General features: G+C 45.6%; 1 pseudogene; it reads left to right on the top strand.

Annotated features, from left to right (window-relative positions):
* LOC134347336 (zinc finger protein 585A-like) overlaps positions 1–21314 on the top strand; it is a 105917-nt pseudogene that overhangs the window by 41872 nt on the left and 42731 nt on the right.

Below are 21314 nucleotides of genomic sequence, written 5' to 3'. Positions count from 1 at the left end.
AGGACTGTGGCACCTGGGGGGCAACATACCATCCAAGAATCGCATTCTTGTCCACAGAATCCATATGACCTCTCTATCACCCCCTCAGCCTCCTGAATGATCTGGTTCTTGAGAAAATCGCTTTTTTTTCTATCTCCAATAGTTTTGCACCATTCGGTACATGATCTTTTGTTTCGTTCCATTTTCTCTGTGTACATAAATAATATTAGACACCTTTGTCCTTGGTAACAACTGACCGGTAGCTTCCACATCACAAAATTGCCACACTCTGGTGAGAAAGAGTACTGCCCTCCACACCATTTTCATTGTCATTGCCATTGCCGTTGTGATGTTCACCACTGCCAATCAACTGGGGGGGTGGGGGGAATCAGACTAATTAGAAAATTGGTAGGATCAGATATATAATATCAAGTGCTCTTTGTAGTACTGTGGGACATGACCAGAACTTGGGGTATTATTAATGGAGAGAGACAAATTGAGCCAAGTCACAGATTGATGAAGGGCAGAAATGGCCCATTCTGGTACGGACAGGGATACAATCAGTTGGTCAGTCAGGATGCCTGATCTGTGACCAGTTAGAAGATGGGGAATTCCTCCAACTTGAGTTGAACTTAGTAATAATGTGATGTCAGAGCTCACCACAGACTGAAATCTCACCTGAAATAGTCTCCTCCATCCATTAATGTGTTTTGCAAATATTTTTACAGGTTAGAAACAGCAGAAAATTTGTGTATGGGAACCTCAAACACAACACCACGTCACTTTCGCTGTCTCTGTCCAGATATTTAAGGAGTGAACAGTTATTTTCTTGGGAACACCAAGATGAAGATGTGTCTCGTCCCAGCTGGAAACGTACTTTGTGTCTGAAATGAACTTTTTTGTTGTAACTCAGTGTAACCCACTGGAACCAGGGTGTTCCAGCATTTATTCACTGGAGATCAGTTTTCAACTGCATTGATTATGCAAGGGATTCAGCACGCCTGACATCTGACTTTCTGAATTGCCAGAGAATTGATCACAGTGAGATATCATTCTCCTTCTCTTACTGTGGGAAGGGATTTACTCACAGCTTACCTGCAGCCCCAGAGTGAATTCACAGTGAGTAAAAGATCATTCACCTGCTTTGTGTGTGGGAGGGGATCTGCTCAGTCATTCAGCTTGAAGATACACCAGAAATTCACACCGTAGTGAGATGCTCCACGTGTTCTGACCGTGGGAAGCAATTCACTCTGCAATCGATGCTGAAGATATTTCAGAAAATTCACCAGTGAGAGAACGTTGACCTGCTCAGACTGTGGGAAGAAATTCAGTCACTCATCCCATTGTGGTCACATCACTGAGTTCACCGGGGAGAGAGATTGCTCAACTGTTCTGTATGTGGGAAGAGCTTCACTCAGTCCTCTGAATAGCTGATACACGACTGAGTTCATACTCGTTAGAAGGAATACACTCAGTTATTACACGTACGGTTACACTAGTGGGTTCATACGTGAGAAAGGCTGTTCGCCTTTTTCTGTGTGTGGAAAGGGATTCATTTAGTCATCTACACTATTGGCACACTAGTGAGTTCACATCAGGGTGATGCTGTTCACCTGCTCAGACTGTGGGAAGGCATTCACTCATAAATTCAAACTGCGGGCACACCAGCAAATTCACACTGGGGAGAAACCATTCACCTGCTCTGAATGTGGGAAAGGATTCACTCAGAAATCAAACCTTGTGTCACACTACCGAGTTCACACTAGGGAGAGGCCGTTGACATGCTCAGTCTGTGGGAAGGCATTCACACACTCATTCACGCTACAGAGACACCAGCAAGTTCACACTGGGGAGAAACCATTCACCTGCTCTGAATGTGGGAAGGCATTCACTCAGTCATGGCACCTGAATGAACATTGGCGAGTTCACACCGGGGAGAAACCGTTCACTTGTTCAGATTGTGGGAAGAACTTCACTCATTCGTCGAACCTGCAGAAACACCAGTTGGTTCACACTGGGGAGAGGTCATTCATCTGCTCAGACTGTGGGAAGAGATTCACTCAGAAATCCAACCTTGTGTCACATTACCGAATTCACACTGGGGAGAGGCCGTACAGCTGCTCAGACTGTGGGAAGGCATTCACACACTCATCCACACTACAGAGACACCAGCAAGTTCACACTGCGGAGAGGTCATTCTCCTGCAGTGAATGTGGGAAGGGGTTCACTCAGAAATCTAACCTTGTGTCACATTACCAAATTCACACTGGGGAGAGGCCATTCTGCTGCTCTGAATGTGGGAAAGCATTCACAGATTCATCCAAGCTACAGAGACACCAGCAAGTTCACACTGGGGAGAAACCATTCACCTGCTCAGACTGTGGGAAGGCATTCACAGATTCATCCGCACTACAGAGACACCAGCGAGTTCACACTGGGGAGAAACCATTCTCCTGCTCAGACTGTGGGAAGGCATTCACAGACTCATCCACGCTACAAAGACACCAGCGAGTTCACACTGGAGAGAAACCATTCACCTGCTCTGAATGTGGGAAGGGATTCACTCAGTCATCCAAACTTGTGTCACATTACCGAGTTCACACTGGGGAGAGGCCGTTCACCTGCTCTGTATGTGGGAAGGGATTCATTCAGTCATGGCACCTGAACAAACATCAGCGAGTTCACACCGGGGAGAAACAGTTCACCTGCTCTGAATGTGGGAAGGAATTCACTCGGTCATCAGAATTACAAGTTCATCAACAAGTTCACACTGGGGAGAGGCCATTCACCTGCTCATACTAAGGGAAACGATATACTCGGTCATTTCAACTGGAGGAACATCAGCAAGTTCACACCCATCCATCAATATATTGAGTACAGGAGATGGGATATTATGTTGAAATTGTATTTAATGTTGTGTCCAGGTTTCGGTCATCTACCTGCAGGAAAGATGTAAGTAAGTTTGAAAGAATGCAGAGGAAATTTACAAGATTAATGCTGGGACTTGAGGCCCTGAGTTACCTGGAAAGGTTGACGATGTTCTGACTTAATTTCCTAGAACATAGTCGACTGAGAGGAGATTTGATAGAGCTATACACAATTATGAGAGGATCAGAGATGGTAACTGCAAACAGGCTTTTTCCACTGAGGGTGGATGAGACTACAAATAGAGGTCATGGGTTAAGTGTGAAAGAAATGATTAAGAGAACATTTTTGCTCAGAGGCTGGTGAGAGTGTGGAATGAATTGCCAGCACAAATGATGGATGTGTGGTTGATTTCAATATTAAAGAGATTGAACTGGATTGGTACATGGATGGGAGGCATATGGAGGTCTCAGGTCTGGGTGCAGGTCAGAGGAGCAGGCAGATTAATGGTTTGGCACAGACTAGATGAGCCAAACGTCCTGTTTCTGTGCTGTACTTCACTATGACTCTATGGGAGAGAGAAACTGAGCCAGGTCAGATTGATGAAGGGCAGAAATGACCCATTTTGATACAGACAGGTATACAATGAATTTGATGCCATGTCCAGATGCCGAAGTTTGCCCAGTTAGAAGATGAAGTGTTGTTCCTGGAAACTGTTGAGCCTCACTGTAACATTGGGGTATCAGAGGTCACAGAAAAGACCAACATGATTTTGGCTGAAATATTGTCCGTCTCCCATTGATGTAATTTGTAAACTTTTTACAGGATAGAAAAGGCTAAGGGTTCATTTGCGGGAATCTCAAACACAAAAGCACGTCAGTTCTAACTGAAAGAAGAGATAGTAAGAGATTTGAAAGTGGGAGGGGGAGATCCGAAATGATAGGAGAAGACAGGAGGGGGAGGGATGAAGCTAAGAACTGGAAAGTTGATTGGCAAAAGGGATAGGAGGCTGGAGAAGGGAGAGGATCACGGGATGGGAGGCCTAGGGAGAAAGAAAGGGGGAGGGGGGCGCCAGAGGAAGATGGAGAGCAGGCAAGGCATAATTGAGAGAGGGACAGAGACAGAAAAAAAGGAAATAAATAGGTGATGGGGTAACAATGGGAGGAGGGGAATTAACGGAAGTTAGAGAAATCAGTGTTCATGCCATCAGGTTAGAGGCTACCCAGACGGAATATAAGGTGTTGTTCCTCCAACCTGAGTGTGGCTTCATCTTCACAGTAGAGGAGGCCGTGGATAGACATATCAGAATGGGAATGGGATGTGGAATTAAAATGTATAGCCACTGGGAGATCCTGCTTTCTCTGGTGGACAGAGCGTAGGTGTTCAGCGAAACGGTCTCCCAGTCTGAGTCGGGTCTCACCAATATATAGAAGGCCGCACCAGAAGCACCTTTTAATTCCACGTCTCATTCCCATTTTGTGTGTGTTGCTTGAATTTCCAGCATCTGCAGATTTCCTCGTGTGAGCACGTCAGTTCTGCTGTGTCTGTCAGTTACTCAGCATTTGAATGCCACTGATCCTTGCATGTGGAGGAGGGGATGATTGAGAAGCTGAAGCTAGATCATCTAAATCATTGATATACAGTATAAAAAGAAGCGGTCCCAACACAGACCCCTGCAGAACACCACTAGTTACTGGCTGCCAAATAGAAAAGAATCCTTTTATTCCCACTACCATGTGGAGGAGGAGATGATTGAGAAGACAACACACCAGTTAAAGCAAGGAGAACCTGAATCCATGAACACGTCTGTGATCTGACCTGATGAATGGCCAGACAGCTGATAGCAGTGAGATGCTATTCATTGCCTCTCATTTTGGAAGGGATTCACTGGGCACTGCACCAGCAGATACACCAGCAAGGTCACACAGGGGAGAGGCCGTTCACCTGCTCCGTGTGTGGGAAGGGATTCATCTGAGCATCCAACCTGCAGAAACACCAGTGAGCTCACACTGGGGAGAGGGTAGTCATTTCTTCCAAGTGTGGGAAAGGTGTTATTAGTATCCGGAGAGCTACTGAAACACCAGCCAGTTCATGCAGGGGAGTAGCCGTACACCTGTTCTGAGTGTGGGAAGGGTTTCATTCAGTTAACCCAACTTCTGAGGCTCCAGCAAATTCACAGCAAGTAGAAACCATGCTTCTGTCCAGAATGAGCAAAGAGATTTACTCTATCATCCCTTCTGCTGAAACACCAGCAACTTCACATCAGGGAGGAAGTTCAAGTGAGCTGCATGTTAAAATGTTAACCATCATGGTGACTGAATCCAGTTGCAAGTTCCCAACTGATGATTAATGTTGGATACTGCAGATATTGTGGCTGCTTATCACACTCAGGACTGAAGCCTGGTCACTGAGGATTGGAGGGTTTGTTCTGCTGATGCTAGCGTTTCATTGTGTGGTACTCATTTGCTTCAAACAGGCTTCAGTAATACCGGTGCCCAAGAAGAGTGTGGTAACCTGCATCAATGACTATCACCCACTGGCACTTACACCCACAGTGATGAAGTGTTTTGAGAGACTGATGTTGAAGCTTATCAGCTCCTGTCTGAGTGACGACTTGGATCCACTCTAATTTTACCACCAAAACAACAGGTCTGCAGTGGATTTCATCTCATTGGCTTTTTACACACCCTGGAACATCTGGTCAGCAGAGAGACTTGGTCAGTTTAGGAGAGTGGGCAAAGAAATGGCAGATGAAATACAACGTTGAGAAACGTACAGTTGTACATTTTGGAAGAAAAAATAATCGGGCAGATTATTATTTAGATGGGGAGAAAATTCAAAAATCGGAAGTGCAAAGGGACTTGGGGGTCCTCGTGCAGGATACCCTAAAGGTTAACCATCAGGTTGGATCAGCAGTACGAAAGCGAATGCTATGTTCGCATTCATTTCTAGAGGAATAGTGTATAAGAGTAAGGAGGTGTTGATGAGGCTCTGTGGGGCACTGGTGAGACCTCATTTGGAATACTGTGTGCAGTTTTGGGCCCCCTATCTTAGAAGGTATGTACTGATGTTGGAGAGAGTTCAGAGAAGATTTACGAGGATGATTCCTGGAATGCAGGGGCTAACATATGAGGAGCGTTTGTCGGCTCTTGGATTGTATTCATTAGAGTATAGAAGAGTGAGAGGGGATCTCATAGAAACATTTCGAATGTTGAAAGGGTTGGACAGAGTAGATGTGGAAAGGCTGTTTCCCTTGGTGGGTGCGTCCAGAACAAGAGGCCACAGTCTTAGAATTGCGGGGTACCCATTTAAAACAGATGAGAAGAAAATTTTTTAGCCAGAGGGTCGTGGATTTATGGAATTCGTTGCCACATACAGCTGTGGAAGCCCAGTCATTGAGGGTGTTTAAGAAGGAGATTGATAGGTATCTAATTAGTCAGGGTATTAAGGGATATGGGGAAAAAGCCAGATATTGGAACTACATGAGAGAATAGTTTAGCTCATGGTGGAGTGGCGGAGCAGACTTGATGGGCCGAATGGCCTACTTCTGCTCCTTTGTCTTGTGACAGTAAACATGCAAATATCAGGATGCTCTTTATCGATTACACCTCAGTATCTAACACCATCAACTCCTCAAAACTAGTCAGTAAACTCTAAGCCCTGGGCCTCAATACTCCCTTGTGCAACTGGATCCTGAATTTCATCACTTGCAGACCCCAGTCCATTCGGATTGGCAACAAAATCCCCTCCACAATCTCCATCAGCACAGCAACACCAAGGGGATGTAAGCTTGGCCCCCTGCTCTACTTGCTTTACACCTATAACTGAGTGGTTAAGTACAGCCCAACATCATATTCAACTTTGCTAATGCCACCACTGTTGTGGGCTGCATCAGAGATGGTGATGAATCAGCACACAGGAGGGAGATTGAAAATTTGGTTGAGGGGTGTCAGAACAACAACGTCTGTCTCAATGTCAACAAGACCAAAGAACTGGTTGTAGACATCAGGAGAGGGAAACCAGAGGTTCATCAGCCAGTACACATCAGAGGATCAGAGGTGGAAAGGGTCAGTACCTTTAAATTCTGAGCTGTCACTATCCCAGAGGACATGTCCTGAACCCACCATATATATGTAATTGCAAATAAAGCAGGATGACACCTCTACTTCCTTGGATTCTGCAGAGATTTGGCATGACTTCAAAACCTTTGACAAATTTCTATAGATGTGTGGTGGAAAGTATGCTGACTGGCTGTATTACAGTCTGGTATGGGAACACCAATGCCTTTGAGTGGAAAATCCTACAAAAGGTAATGGATCTGGCCCAGTAGATCATGGGTAAAGCCCTCCCAACCATTGAGTACATCTGCATGAAATGTTGCCATAGAAAAGCAGCATCCATCATCATCAAGATCATCACAGGCTCTTTTCTCGCTGTTGCCATCGGTAAGAAGCTACAAATGGTACTTGCACCACCAGTTTCAGGAGCAGTTACTGTCCCTCAACCATCAGGCTTTTGAGGAAAATGGGAAAACTACACCGTTTTTTTCTGGTGTTTCCATAACCAATTGTCTCACTTTAAGTTCTCTTTATCTTGTTATTTCATGCTGATTATTTATTGCTATTTATTTATATTTGTGTTTGCACTGTTTGTTGTCCATTGATCCGTTTACAGTTACTGTTCTATAGATTTGCAAAGTATGCTCGCAGAAAAAGAATCTGAGCGTTATATGTGGTGACACGTATGTACTCCAATAACACATTTTGCTTTGATATTAGACTAGTGTTTAATATTGTAGATCTGTGAGAAATAAATCAGTTCCATTTGAAATCCTGTGTCTCAGGTGCTTACTGTCTGTCACAGGCCCATTGTACAGTTGAGAGGCCACTCAGTCCAGCTGGTTCCTGCCTGCCTTTGTGTTCCATATCAGTACCTTTAAACCTACCTCTGTTGTTCATCTCATGACAGGTTGCAACTGGTCACCACTGTGAGTGAAGAGGTTTCTCTGGAATTTCCTGCATGATTTTCTGTAGACTGAAGAAGATGATGGGCTCACTGTGGTTTTGTCCCTGACATGTCTCATTCTGCAGGGCTCTGGGCCAACGAAGAATGTCACAGGTGGTTAAACTTCTGTGCTCTTTTCAACATTTTGGGTCATTTTCACTAATTTCAAAGGGATGTGCCTTATGCAGCTCAGTTGTTGCAATGGACACTCTAAAGTCTACTATGGCCTGACAACAGAATGGTGGGTAAATCTTCAATGGATCAGGCTCAGAAAGCAATGGGAGACCCAGCAAAAGTCAGTGCCTTGGGGCTCCAGAAAGGCGTGGGAGATAGACTTTTTCAGGAGGAGAAAGAAGGAATCAGAGCAGGAGTATAGAAGATCAGCAACATTTGGAAACTGATTGATTGAAAAATGTTTATTTCTGCAAAATGCTGGAGGAACTCAGTGAGTCAAGCAGCATCTACGGAGAGGAATGGACAGTTGACATTTGGATCTGAGACCCCTCACCATGCCTAGACAGATAATTCCTCTGCTTAGATGCTGCCTGTCCTGCTGAGTTCCCCCAGAAGTTTCTGTGTGTTGCTCTAATTTTCAGCATCTACAGAATCTCGTGTGTTTTTTATTTGCATTTGTAAGTGGGTTCGACTTTGACATTTGACACACTGAATACCTGGTGATTCTGAGTTAAAGTCCCCTCAGAACATTCTACATAAAAACAGTGATTGTTATTGAGCCATGTAGTATAGGGTAACTGGAGTTTGCAGACATGTATAGAGCCACCTCAGTTACCCAGACACCTCGGTGCTTCAGAATTTGCTGCCGGTGATCAGACGATCAAATGCGCAGGCGTAACGGACGTAGATCTTTCTGGAAATAACACCTGCAGTGAACAAGACCCTCAGGAGGACTGGCAGCAGGTATGCACAGGGTTCTGGGTGGTGATTTCGTTGGCAGTGGCATCCACACCGTGACTGACGGACAATCGTGAGCTTTGGACACACTGTGGCCCTGCACCCCGAGATAGTCCCGATCCTTTTCCTCTCTCTCAGCCACACAATCCGTATCCGGGACTCCGGCAGCATTCAGCTGATGAGCGACAGTGACGGCGCTATTTCTATGGCACATACGTATTGCTGGGTGCGTGTCCGATAGACTGAGATCTTGTTCGTGGGGGGTTCTGGGTAAAGAAGCAGCGATGGGTGACACTATGTGTACTCTCTCCGCCAGGCACTGTCGATATTCAGCTATTTAAATCCAAGGATGGGGAAATCTGACCTAAAATAGAGTTCAAGTTAATCTCAGATGAAGTGTCCACCTTCCAGTGAATGAAGATATCAATTAATGACACCTGGGAGAAAAAAGAAACAAAACCCTTCCTTCCTTCAGAGTCAGAGAGCGTACAGCACACCACCATTCTTGTCTGTAAGAATCATTTAAATGGCATTCTGCCTCGACCTGCACCGGGACCAAAGCTCTCCGTACACTTACTAACCATGTACTTATCCAAACTTCTCTCAAACATTGATAAAGACTCTGTCCATCTCCTCAGTAAATACGGATGCGAAAAAAAAAGACTTAAGATCTCCCCCCATCTCTTGTGGTCCCACAAGTGGATTACCATTGTAAAATTAAAATCACCGGACCAATAACCACACAGTGAACAATTTATCACTTTATCCTTGACTTCAGTTTATTTTCTCAAGCTCAGCCAGCGAGAAGCGCGGAGCCGCACAACAGAGGGAAAGAGTTCCTCTCCTTCTGGGGACTCGTATCGGACCTCTTACTTAGTTAGTACAGAATTGGCCTTTATACCATACAAAGAGTTGTTAATCATTACAGAACATGTGCAAACAGAAGGAAGCAGTCTTCTTTGTGGTTTGACAGGTATGCAGAAGTCAGCTATCTTTGTCAATCAGGCAGTCACGTGGGGCGGGTATAAATTGATCAGGCAGTCAGGCAGGGCGGGTTTTACACAAGTCATGCTGACAAAATGCAAAGTTCGAAAAACCATTCCCTACTGCCCCAACACCCTTAAAACTTCATCATTCCCTCCTTTTTATCATTATATGATAACCTTTCACAACCGATTGTTGCTTCTACAACGATACAAAACATGGCCAAAGACACCGTAGGATACAGACAATAATTAAAATTAATACAATCAGACTTCCGAAATGCAGAAACACTCCCCAGAAGTCCCCGAATATATTAAAGGGCCAGGGTCATCCCCCTGCCTTACTAGTCCCAAAACTGTGTAGCTTACTGCCAGCATCTTGGATTTCCTGAATCTCTTGGGTTATGTGTTTAGATAGATCAGTAATATTTGAGGATTCGTCAGGGATATAGGTGCAGCATTCTTTTCCTATAATAGCACAGGTCCCTCCTTTTTCTGCCAGAATAAAATCAAGGGCCATCTGGTTCTGTAGGACTGTTTGCCGGATTGTAATAATTTCGGTGGATATTTCAGTCACCTGTGCTTGAGTACCAGTTAGTGCCCCGGCTGTATTATTGGCTAACTCTTCTAGGGTTACTGCTAAGTTAATTATCTCCCTGGAATTTCTGGCTGCCCCGTAGGGAAGGCGATCATCCAAAATCGTCCAGTTTCGGTTATTCCTCTCCATTGTTTATTCCAATAAACATGATCTTGAGGCTGGGCCATAACTCTGAAGTGGGGTACTAAATATGCTAGATAACAACATCCACTCCATCCCTTATCCTTTTTGGAGGTAGAGGTCATAAAGGAGGGGCTCCGGGAGCACCCATGAAATCTTTCTCCCAGCAGCCAGGGTTATGATCTATTCCCACAGATCCAATAAGTACCATTAAGGGGACAAGGTGTACTATATCCACTCACATATGTCTTATTCCGAGTACACGAGCTTACTCCTACCTTATATGGAGCATTTTTGTTAAAATTACAGTAACAACTAGTTTTCAATGGTTTCAGGGGTGGATCAATCCCAATTCCTGGCCACAATTTAGAAGGATCCTGGGAGGGGACCGAAAATACCACCCATTGAAGCAACAGGGGGAGCAGTCCTCATTCCAATGTGCAACTTGTGGCACTTCCGTTCCTCCTTCCATTAAAAAGCATCACGGACATGACCTCACTAGAATTAAAAGGAACTAAGGACATGGGGATCATTGCCTTTCCATGCTGGGGGATTTTGGCACATACCCAACGTGCCCCCTGTTCTACTTGTTTGGCATAAGTGTGGCAGAGAGACAAAAAGGTGTTAACATGGAGGCCCCCAGATGCTGGGGTGAGCCCTCTCAAAGACATAAGCACAAATACCACTATCAACCAATACATTTTCCTTTAGTCCGGAAGAGTCCTTCTACTCAGCTCCTTCAGTAACACATTTGCAGTCTGTTCGATGTAACCACCGAAATTGCCCCTTCAGTTTTACAGCCGCGGGAGTGGTCAGTAACACCTGATAAGGTCCTCTCCACTGAGGTCTGAGTTTCCCTTGATCCCAGTTCTGATCAGGACAAAATCCTCAGGTTCTATGGTGGGATAGTCACTCTTCTCTGCAGGGTAGTTCTCTTCCTTGTATCCTTGTAGCCTGTTATACCTGTGAATGTAATGCTTGGAGAATTTTGGTTAGTTGGCATATATATTTCCCCATCTCTTCCCCTAGGGTATGCATATCCAATTTTGCTGGTAGACTTTCTAGGAGCAATGTTACACAAGATCTTGGTCCCCAGGGGGTCCTCATGGGCCATCCATAAATGATTTCAGCTGGTGACAACTCTGTTTTCCCCTGTGGGGTAACCCTCATGTGGAATAGGGCTAAGGGTAGGACCTTCAACCAAGTGAGTCCAGTCTCCGCCGTTAGTTTGGCCAATTTACTCTTCAGAGTACCATTGGCTCTTTCCACTATGCCAGTGGCCCATGGGTTGTGTACAAAGTAGAATTGTTGCTTGATAGCTAGTTTGTTACATACCCCTTCATTTACTTTCACCACAAAGTGTGGGCCATTGTCAGAGCTCAGCATCTCTGGCAGGCTGTACCTGGGAATTATTTCCCATAATAATATCTTCATAACAGTCATAGCAGTATTATCGGTAGTTGGAATAGCTTCAATCCATCTACTAAACACATCTATAATAACTATGCAGTATCTATAGCAATGTACTTACCCGATGTGCAGGGTACAGGTTACCAACTATTTCCTCCTTTTCCAGGTGTATACAATTATGTATATAATCGACCAATATTGGTAAAAACTGTGTAGGAACACAAAGCTGACCTGCTGGGGTGATCCGAAAACCCAGTGGTCAGGGTCTTTCTGGCACCGCATCTGGGACCACAGTTTGCGCTCCTCCTCAGAGGTGTCCCCCTGAAAATACGTACCTCCCACATGTCTGGCAAACCCGTTCTGCGTAAGTCACAGAAGGTTGCTTGACGGAAACCCAAGGGGACTACAACTACCGAGGACTGTGCCGCACTTTTCACTCTCTTATCTGCTAAGACATTGCCTTTAGTGGCCCGGTCAGACATCCAGGTGTGGGCCACACATTTAATAATAGCCAAAACTCAAGGTAGCTGTAGAGCAGTGAGTATGTTGTTTACCAAGGTGGCATTACTAATGGGGTGGCCAGAGGAAGTCAGGAATCCTCGATGTTCTCAGAGAGCCCCACAGTCATGTACATTTCCAAATCCATAACGGGAGTCTGTGTAAATGTTCACACTTTTGTCTGTTACTACAATACAGGAACGAGTCAGAGCAAGCAGCTCAGCTTTCTGGGCGTAGACAAGCTGCTTCAAAAGAGGCTTGCTTAGTTACTTCCCTGTCCGTCATTATCGCATAGCCGTAATATTATTTATCTGCTGGACCCACAAAAGAGCTTCCATTCTCATAAAACGTTTCCTTGGGCTTGAGAGGGTATTACATAATGGATGGGAGAATCTGTCCTTCTTTCACGGTGATCCGGACGGGGGCGGGGGGGGGGGGAGGCAGTTGGTGTGGCTGACTTCATGGCCTGAAATTGCCCAGAGATGGGGTACAACATCTTGGGTTCGGTCACTATTAAAAGAGTGTCTTACCAGATATCCTGTCTTCACCTCAGACTCCTTCCAGTATCGGAGTTGGCCCACGGGTAAATCTTGCCAGTCTCCCTTGGTGTTGGAGGCTTGTTTCGTCAGGGTGTAGGGAAGGAACCCTAGGCTCTTTGGCTTGAACCCAGGGTAAACCCTAACGGTGGTATGGGAAACCACCAGTCCTATCTGTCGCCAAAGGAAATCCGGAACTTCGGCCAGTAATGCACTGCCCTCTCTTCCTTTAACCTCTTCAATCACTGTGACTGGGAACTTCTGTCCCTCAAGTGGTGCATAATATTGGCTTTCCTCAGTTGATCACCCCATAGGGTCATAGCAGAGGGTCACATGGAGGTCGACCACTGGCAGTGGGGTTCAAACGAAGTTGAGTCCAGATTAAGTGCCCACCACTGGGGGGGTCGGAAACTGGGGACGCTGTCAGTTGTTCACTAGGCCCAGGGTGATACCCTTGTCTGTGCTTAGAATCTCGACTTCCAACGGACAGAGTAAGTCCCCCCACCCCCGCTAGATTACACCTCAGACTGGTGGCGACTGCAAATGAAACCTCACACTGGTTCCCCTGGAATTCCACCTGCAGTGACTGGGTACGTGAATATGTACGTTCCGTGCCTTCGAACCCAGACAGAGAGATTGTAGCGTCTGATAGCTGGAATCCCTTTTCCGATACTATTTCCTGATTGAGAGTGGATGTGGTTGCCCCCGTATCAATCATAAGTGGAATTGGAATTCCAGCAACTTGCAATATTACATTGGGCTCTTCCTGACGGGTGGTACTCATGGTAGGGAGCATCCTTACTTGTCAATTTCTAAACAGGTTGTTGTCCCCACCTGTCCCTCGGTAGGTTTTTGTTCCCATTTCTGATCCCCAGGTATAGCCCGCTTGTGTCCTTCTTCCCGCTGAACATATTTACGTTTAATATTAGTTCCCTTAGGGGTTGATCAGGATTCGAAAACAGTGTCCAGATAATATGTCAAAGCTCGTCGCATTCGATTTTGGTCATTGTCAGGCCAATCCATATTATTTCTTTTAATCACGTTGGCTAACTTAGTTGGTAAGCATTGGAGCAGTAAGGCATTAAACTGGGGGAACGGATCCCCATTATTAAAGGCTTGATCTCCTGCGAAAGTGTCATAGCAGGTCACAAATCACTCCCAATAGTCGGGTCCCGATTCCCCAGGCTTAGGTTTGCATTCAAGTATTGTAGTGATGTTTACAGGTTGTTGGAGAGCCCTCTCCAAGGCTTGAATGATCTGTTCTATCTGTTTATTCTCATTATGGGTTCCCACCTGTAACTCCTGATGGGTTTGGTATCTTAATTCTGCCTTCCATTCCGCCCCCCATCAGCTGAGAGAATTATGCAGCAGAGACCAAATAAATCTTGCGGGGTTGCATTATACATTTGTATAGTACTGCAGACATACGGAGCAAACTATGCTGGTTTTTCTTTTCTATCTGGGGCCTGATTCATGATCACTATCATTTCTTGAGGCTTCCGGGGTGCATACACAGGAATCACTGAGGGCTGTCCCTTCTCCGCTGCTCATGGATTGGGCAGCATGCGGGTGGGCAATTATCTTTGTGGAGCCGTTAACTCTGGAGTTTTATTAGATTCTTCCCTCCCTGTCTCGAAATAATCCTTGGTATTTCCTTTCTGGATCTCAGGGTATAGAGAGCCTCCCCTTTCCCCGCTGCTGCTGTTTTACCCGAGTGGCCACTGTATCTGAATACTGGGAGGATTGGGGTTCGGGAGCACTGGGTGCACTTGGCCCCTGATAGGTTGGGGGGAGGATACGGTGGGTGTCCAATCCTCATCACGGTCACTGTCCTCAAACAGGGTCGGTATGCCAGACATAGGTTCGGGATCCCTTGTTTCCCTATTAGTTTGAACTTTAGACTGATGTTCCTGCCCTTCTCTCCTATCTAGGCCGGCCTTGGTTTGCTTACATTGTTTCTCCTGCTCTCATTTTTGACGCCCATCTACCCATTCACACTCCGCTTTTAGCGTCTCCCGACTTTTTGGCGTTCCTGCTGCCATACGTACATCTATCCTTTCGTCACAAGCATTATTCCTCCAACTTGCTAATAATGTACTGTTCCACTTCTTTCCACAGTTCTTTATCCATATCACATTTACTGCTTGTTGACATGAGGTAATATCCCAGGTTCCCCCCCAGTGGCCACACACCACTCCCCAATTTCTTAGTCAGTGCTGCACTTACCATCCGGAGGTCCATTTCCTTATCTGGTATTTGTTCACACATAGACTGCAAGGGAGTTCCCTTGCCCTCTGTATCCAAAGTCTGTCCCATCCTGTGCTGATTATTCAATTATACAGTTTAATGGACCAGGCCAAAGACCTATTGTCCAATTATACAAATAGACTGGGCCCTTTCCTTGCCCATTGTCCAATTAGACAAGTCGACCCAGCACCAACAGACCTTCAGTATTAACATAAATAAACACTTACCTCACTATCCTGGTCCTGGCAGTTCATTAGATTCCGTCAAGGTACCAGTTCCTCTGGGCGAGGGGCAGACGTATCGGACAAGTAGGAGGGACAGTCAGAGGTAAAACACTTCGGGGCGCCCAACCACCTGTTAATACTCACCTGCAACTCTCTGTCACTTACTCAGCCCACAGGAACTTTCCCTATGTTGGGATCCAAGTCATGGCACCAAATGTAAACTTAAATTCGCCGGACCAATAACCACACAGTAAACAATTTATCAGTTGATCCTTGACTTCAATTTATTTTCTCAAACTCAGCCAGCGAGAGGTGCAGAGCCACATGACAGAGGGAAAGAGTTCCTCTCCTTCTGGGGGCTTGTATCTGACCTCTAACTTAGTTAGTACAGAATCGGCCTTTATACCATACTCTATACTTTATTGTAGCCAGACAATTGATATTAGAACGTACAATCATCACAGCGATATTTGATTCTGCACTTCCCGCTCCCTGGATTACAAATATTAAATATTAAAAATAGTAAAAATTAGTAAATATTAAAAATTTAAATTATAAATTATAAATAGAAAATAGAAAAATGGAAAGTAAGGTAGTGCAAAAAAACCGAGAGGCAGGTCCGGATATTTGGAGGGTACAGCCCAGATCCGGGTCGGGATCCATTCAGCAGTCTTATCACAGTTGGAAAGAAGCTGTTCCCAAATCTGGCCGTATGAGTCTTCAAGCTCCTGAGCCTTCTCCCGGAGGGAAGAGGGATGAAAAGTGTGTTGGCTGGGTGGGTCGTGTCCTTGATTATCCTGGCAGCACTGCTCTGACTGCATGCGGTGTAAAATGAGTCCTAGGATGGAAGATTGGTTTGTGTGATGTGCTGCGCCATGTTCACGATCTTCTGTAGCTTCTTTCGGTCTTGGACAGGACAACTTCCGTACCAGGTTTGTTTCCATACAAAGAGCTGTTAATCATTATAGAACATGTGCAAACAGAAGGAAGCAGTCTTCTTTGTGGTTTGACAGGCATGCAGAAGCCAGCTATCTTTGTCAATCAACCAGGCAGTCACACGGGGCGGGTATAAATCAATCAGGCAGTCAGGCGGGGTGGGTATAAATCAATCAGGCAGTCAGGCGGGGCAGGTATTACACAAGTCATGCTGACAAAGTGCAAAGTTCTAAAAAAAATTTCCTACTTCCCCAACACCCTTAGAACTTCATCACCATTCTGATCTTCCAGAGGACCAATTTCATCCCTTACAATCGTTTTGCTCTTAACATACAGTATCTGTAGAACCCCTTAGGATTCTCTTTCATCTTGTCTTCCAGGGCAACCCCATGACTTCTTTTAGCCCTCCTGATTTCTTTCTTAAGTGTTCTTTTGCATTTATTATCCTTCATAAGCACCTCCTTTGTGCTTACCAGCAATGAACCTCCTTTTTGTTGCCAGAAACAACTTGTCCCTATCCACACCTGCCATCTCCATTCTCATAGCTGTCACGGTCTGGTCCGTTGACTCCTCATTTCAGTTAATTTCCTTTCTCCCGTGTTCCACTGGGCTCCTTGATTAGGGCACCTGATCTTCATTCAAACTGACAGCATAAAAACTCTGGCTTACATCTACTCACTGCTGGTTCATCACTGTAGTCAGTCCAGCTATGCTCATCCTGGAGCCGCCCAGAATCATGGTTTTAAGTTGCTTCGGTACCTGTCACTGCTTAGTGAATTCAGTCGTTTTCATGTCCAGCTGAGTTGCCGGCTATTTTGCCGCTACTCCAAGTCAAGATTCGAATTCTGTCATTTTCATGTCCAGCTGAGATTTGCTGGCCGATTGCTGCCACTCTGAGCCAAGATACACATGGACTGGTATCGTTTGGTTTTTGTCGTTTCATTTCCAGCTGAGTAGGTCCGGCCATTTGCCGCTGCTCCGAGTTGGGAATTCTGTCTCTTCGTGTCCAGCTGGGTGATTGCCGGCCATTTGCTGCTTCATGAACTACTCTGTGACAAGTTTCATATTGTCTATCGTTGGTTGGTTTAGTCATCTCATTTCCAGCTAAGTAGGTCCGGCCGTTTGCCACTACTCCCAAGTTGAGAATTCTGTCTCTTCGTGTCCAATTGAGTGATTGCCAGCTGTTTGCCGCTTCATGAGCTACTGAACGTCAAGATATGGATTGTCTGTTGTTGTTTGGTTTTGTCACCTTGCTTCCAGCTGAGTAGGTCCGGCCCTTTGCCGCTACTCCGAGTTGGGAATTTTGTCTCTCCGTGTCCGAGTCCAAGTTCAAGTCCAGGCTCCAGGTCCAAGTCCATGTTTAAGTCTAGTCTCGAGTCCAAGTCCAAGTCCAGGCTCTGGGTCCAAGTACAAATACAAGCCAAGGCTCTGAGTCCAAGCCAAGGCTCTGAGTCCAAGTCCAGGCTCTGTGTCCAAGTCCATGTCCAAGTCCAGGCTTCGGGTCCAAGTCGAAGTCCATGCTTCGTGTCCAAGTACAAGTACAAGTCCACACTCCCGGTCCAAGACCAGGCTGTGTGTCCAAGTCCCAGTCGAAGTCCAGGCTCTGTGTCCGAGTCCATGTCCAAGTCCAGGCTTCAGGTCCAAGTCCATGCTTCGTGTCCAAGTCCACGCTCCCAGTCCAACTCCAGGCTTCAGGTCCAAGTCCAAGTCCAAGCTCTGAGTCCAAGTCCAGTCTCTGTGTCCAAGTCCATGTCCAATTCCAGGCTCGAGTTCAAATCCAAGTCCAAGTCCAGGCTCCGTATCCGAGCTCCTCCTGTTTGTTGTCTCACATCCGCGTCCGTGTAAGCATTCTATCCTCGCTCCCCAGCCTTCCTGGCAACTATTAATAAACACACTTTTGTTAATGCTACCTCAGTGTCTGTGTCCTACACTTTCGTCGCTCCCTACGCCCCATTGCAACAATACCATCCAAATTGGCCTTTGTCCAATTTAGAATCTCAACCTGCTGACCAGATCTACCTTTTTGCATATTTACTATGAAACTAAAGGCATTATGATCATTAGATGAAAAGTTTTCACTTACACAAATTTCTGGTACCTGCCTGTCTGATCCCCTAAAATCAGATCCCATATCACACACTCTGTCATTGGGACTCAATGTACTGATGAATAAAACTTACCCGAACGCATTTGACAAACTCTATCCCATCTAGTCCATTTACATTATGGGAGTCCCAGTAAATATGTGGGAAGTTGAAATCACCAAATAAAATAATCTTAGGTTCCTTGAAACTGACTGCAGTCACACCAGTGAGTTCACAGTGTGAAAAAGACTATTCACCTGCTCTGTGTGTGGGAGGGGATCTACTCAGTCATCCAGCCTGAAGATACATCAGAAATTCACACCAAGAAATGCTCCATGTATTCTGACTGTGGGAAGCAATTCACTCTGCAAATGATGCTGAAGATATTCCAGAAAATTTACCGGTGAGAGAACATTGACCTGCTCAGACCATGGGAAGAGATTCAGTCACTCATCCCATTGTGGACACATCACTGAGTTCACCAGGCAGAGAGATTGCTCAACTGTTCTGTATGTGGGAAGAGCTTCACTCGGTCCTCTGCATACCTGACACACGACTGACTTCATACACATTAGCAGCTTGACATCTGCTCTGAATGTGGGAAAAATTTCACTCAGTCACCTCTACTATTGACCCAGCAATTAGTTCACTCTGATGAGAGGCCGTTAACCGGCTTAGACTGTGGGAAGGGATATACTCAAGTCATTTCAGCTACTGGTGCACCTGTAGGTTCATATGTGAGGGAGGCCATTCACCTTTTTCTGTGTGTGGAAAGGGATTCATTTGGTTATCTTTACCACTGGCACCCAGTCAGTTCACACTAGGAGGATGCCGTTAACCTGCTCAGACTGTGGAAGGCATTCACACACTCAACCATGCTACAGAGACACCAGTTCACACTGGGGAGAAACCATTCACCTACTCCGAATGTGGGAAGGGATTCACTCAGATATCCAACCTGGTGTCACATTACCGAGTTCACACTGGGGAGAGGCCATTCACCTGCTCTGATTGTGGGACGGCATTCACAGACTCATCCACGTTACAGAGACACCAGCAAGATCACACTGGGGAGAAACCATTCACCTGCTCATACTGTGGGAAGGCATTCACAGACTCATGCAGGCTACAGAGACACCAGTGGGTTCACACTGGGGGAGAAACCATTCTCCTGCTCAGACTGTGGGAAGAGATTCACTCAGAAATCCAACCTGTAGACACACCAGTGAGTACACACTGGGGAGAAACCATTCACCTGCTCTGAATGTGGGAAGGGATTCACTCAGTCATCCAACCTTGTGTTACATCACCAAGTTCACTCTGGGGAGAGGCCGTTCACTTGCCTTTAAGTAGGAATGGATTCTCTCAGTCATGGCAACTGAAGGAACATCAGCAAGTTCATACTGGGGAGAAGCCATTCACCTGCTCTGCATGAGAGTGGATTTACTCATTTAATGCAACCGAGAAGGACACCAGTCAGTTCAAATTGGGGAGAAGCCATTCACTTGCTCTGAATGTGAGAAGGGATTCACTCAGTTATCCCAACTGCGGACACACCAGTAAGTACACACTCGGGAGAGGCTCTTCAACTGCCCTGAAGGTAGGAAGGGATTCATTCAATCATTACACTTGGAGACACACCAGCAAGTTTATATTGGGTTAGGCAGTTCTCATCCTCTGAACGTGGGAAGGGATTCATTCAGTCGTCCATAATTGTGGCACATTACTGAGTTCACACTGGGGAAAATGTTTACATAAGCTACGTGCTGGATAGTTAATCATCATAGTTGGTGACTCCAGAGGCAAGATCAAAAGTGACTTATCGTTGACCTCTGCAATTATTGCTGCTGCTCATCAGATTTGGGTTTATCGTCACCTGCATGTCATGAAATGTGTTAACTCAGCAGCTGTTCAATGCATACATAATACAGAAGATGAAGTAAATAAATTACAGTATACATTGAATACATTAAAAACCATGGATTATTGTTATCTATAGATTGGAATGGAATTTTTTTTCTCTTTGAGTATAAAAGTAGCTGTTTTATGCTGGATGCCATATCTTTAATTTCTCTCTTCAAGTAGTAGACCTTGTCACTGCTCCTTTCCTGTTCTATCAACCTGTTTGAGTACTGTTGGTGGGAACAACCTGCTTGGAGGAAGGAACAGTGGCCGTGCCTCTGGCACAGAGTCTGGCCCTGTAGCTCAGAAGGGTAGGGAAAGGAAGAGGATGGCTCAGTGATAGGGGACTCTATAATCAGAGGGGTCAGACAGGTAATTCTGTGGATGCAGGAAGAAAACACGGATGGTAGTTTGTCTTCCAGGTGCCAGGGTCTGGGATGTTTCTGTTCATGTCCACGATATCCTGAAATGGGAAAGTGAACAGCCAGGAATCATGGTATATATAGGTACCAACGACGTCGGTAGGAAAAGGGAGGAGGTCCTGAAAACAGACTACAGGGGGTTAGGAAAGAAGTTGTGAAGCAGGATCTCAAACACTGGCAATAAAGAGAGAATTTTCTGGTTGGCTGCTGGTGACCAGTGGTGCTCCACAGGGGCCTGTGCTGGGACTACTTCTTTTCATATTATATGTCAATGATTTGGATGACAGAATTGATGATGTTGTGGCCAGGTTTGCAAACAATACAAAGTTAGGTGGAGGGGCAGGTAATTCTGAAGAAGCAGGGATTCAGCAGAAAGACTTGGACAGATTAGGAAAGTGGACAACCAAGTGACAGATGGAATACAGTGCAGGGAAGTGTATGATCATGCACCTTGGTAGAAGGAATAAAGACATGGACTATTTGTAAACAGGAAAATAGAAAACCTACAGCACAATACAGGCCCTTTGTCCCACAACGCTGTGCCGAACATGTCCTTACCTTTGAACTAGCTAGGCTTACCCATAGCCCTCCATT

The sequence above is a fragment of the Mobula hypostoma genome, chromosome 5 (assembly GCF_963921235.1).
Source record: "Mobula hypostoma chromosome 5, sMobHyp1.1, whole genome shotgun sequence".
Taxonomy (NCBI): Eukaryota; Metazoa; Chordata; class Chondrichthyes; order Myliobatiformes; family Myliobatidae; genus Mobula; species Mobula hypostoma.
Note: the sequence above shows the minus strand (reverse complement) of the source record. Positions and strands in the feature narration are given on the sequence as shown.